Here is a 2,043-nt window from a genome sequence, read left to right as displayed (position 1 = left end):
GTTCTGCGCACCTTTTATAAGTGACAATAAAAGGCCTTAATTTAAGGGTAAACTCGATTCTGAATACGCGAAAGCGACATTTCCTGTTAAAGGATTATTTTCAAGAGTAGAAAATATTGCCTCATAAGTAGTTCTATTTAGACAATCGAAACATCACTTAATTGACGTGATATACATCCAAACCTGTCTTTATCTGCACTGTATTTATTATTTACCGTTATTTTCCAACCCCAATATCTCTTTTATACCGCCTTAGATAAACATCGTAACGATAGTAATCGATAGATTGACGATTTGGTCTATGTGGGATTGATATTCTTTTATATTACTTTGACGCGATTCGTGCACTTGCGAATTCACACAATCAAGTTTTTGGCGCCGTTGCCGGGGACCAACTTCGTCAAATTTCATACCCTGTTGTTACACCGTCTAGACTAAGGAATTATTAGCCGGTAAATGCGAAGAACCCGTAGTACCAGAAATTTAGTAGATCCTTTAGCGGAACCCGGAAGTTACACTCGTACACGCCTCTTACTCATCCGAATTCAGAAAGCTATGGCCGAGAATCGCGACCGGAGACCTCTTAAGGAATTTGCCCAACCCTTTGACGAGGAACCTAGTTCGAGTATAGTAAACCCCCTTATTTCTGCTAACAATTTTGAACTAAAACCGTCTTTGTTGCAATTAGCGCAATAGAACCAATTCGCGGGTCTCGCTACTGAGAACCCAAATCAACATTTAAAAGTTTTTATCCAACTGGCCGACACTTTTAAATCCAACGGCGCTTCACCTGATGCGATCCGTTTAAGATTATTTCCTTTCTCCCTTAGGGATAGAGCACGTTCATGGTTAGATTCACTTCCAGCTAATTCAATAACTACCTGGGAAGACCTTAGGAGAGTATTCCTTGCTAGATATTTCCCCCTAGTAAGACTGCAGTTCTTCGAAACCAAATAACTAGATTTACTCAAAACCAAGGAGAATCGCTTTTTGAACCTTGGGAGAGATATAAAGAGATATTAAGAGTCTGCCCACACCATGGCCTAGAACAATGGTTGATCGTTCATACCTTCTACAATGGACTCCATTATAACACCAAGATGAGCATCGACGCTGTCGCAGGTGGCACGTTGATGAACAAACCTTATCCTGAAGCTTGTGACCTAATTGAGGATATGGCTCAAAACCATTACCAATGGGGAACTAAACGAGCATCAATAGAGAAAAAGGAGATCCAAGGTGGAATACATGAGATAATCTCTCTAGACATGATGCAGGCGAAAATGGACACTTTAGCCCTTATGATCGAACATATGTCTACAAACACTAACACCGCAGCGGTAGTCCACACAGAGTGCGAACTTTGTGGATCTAAAGGACACAAATTGGCGGAGTGTAACCTTTTGAATGACCTGAACATCGACCAAGTGAATTACGCCCAAGGTAACCCATTTTCAAACACTTACAACCCTGGATGGAAGAATCATCTGAATTTCTCCTATAAAAACCATAACCCTATCCAAAATTATGCACCTTAAGGACCACAAGGTTATCAAGCCCAAAAACCAAATCAACCTATGCAAGTTGTGCCCCGGAAGTCTAACCTTGAGAAGATCATGGAGAGCTTTATATCGGGCCAGACTCAGCAAAATAAAGAATTCCTAAACCAGAACATTCACGTAAACGAACTTATAACGCAATTAGGAACCAAGGTTGATTAGATGATCACTCACAACAAGATGCTTGAAACCCAGATCTCACAGGTAGCACAAAACCAAGCCCCACGAACTACACCTGAAGGCCAATTCCCTGGACAACCTCAACCAAACCCTCGAGGGCAAGCTAACGCTATCTCGTTACGAAGTGGGACCGCTTACGAAAGGCCTCATAACCCAGCAATGAGCGAGTCCAAAACTTCTAAAGAAAATATACCTACCAACCAAGAAGAGGAACCAGTAGAACCCGAGAAACAAACCAACCAAGAAGGAGAAGCCAAGGATAAAACTTACAAACCACCACCCCCGTACAAACCACCGATCCCAT

The 2,043-nt window shown here is 41.9% G+C and overlaps 1 non-coding gene across 1 annotated transcript; it reads right to left on the bottom strand.

The window, feature by feature from the left end:
- Window positions 1-938: 938 nt before the first annotated feature.
- Window positions 939-1,045, bottom strand: LOC127133354 (small nucleolar RNA R71). The gene has a single exon (XR_007807335.1). It is a non-coding gene; the product is annotated as a small nucleolar RNA R71 (small nucleolar RNA).
- Between the last annotated feature and the right edge of the window lie 998 nt (window positions 1,046-2,043).

Source organism: Lathyrus oleraceus, chromosome 3 (genome assembly GCF_024323335.1).
Source record: "Lathyrus oleraceus cultivar Zhongwan6 chromosome 3, CAAS_Psat_ZW6_1.0, whole genome shotgun sequence".
Classification (NCBI taxonomy): domain Eukaryota; kingdom Viridiplantae; phylum Streptophyta; class Magnoliopsida; order Fabales; family Fabaceae; genus Lathyrus; species Lathyrus oleraceus.
The sequence above is the reverse complement of the archived record's forward strand: the minus strand, read 5'-3'. Positions and strand labels throughout refer to the sequence as shown.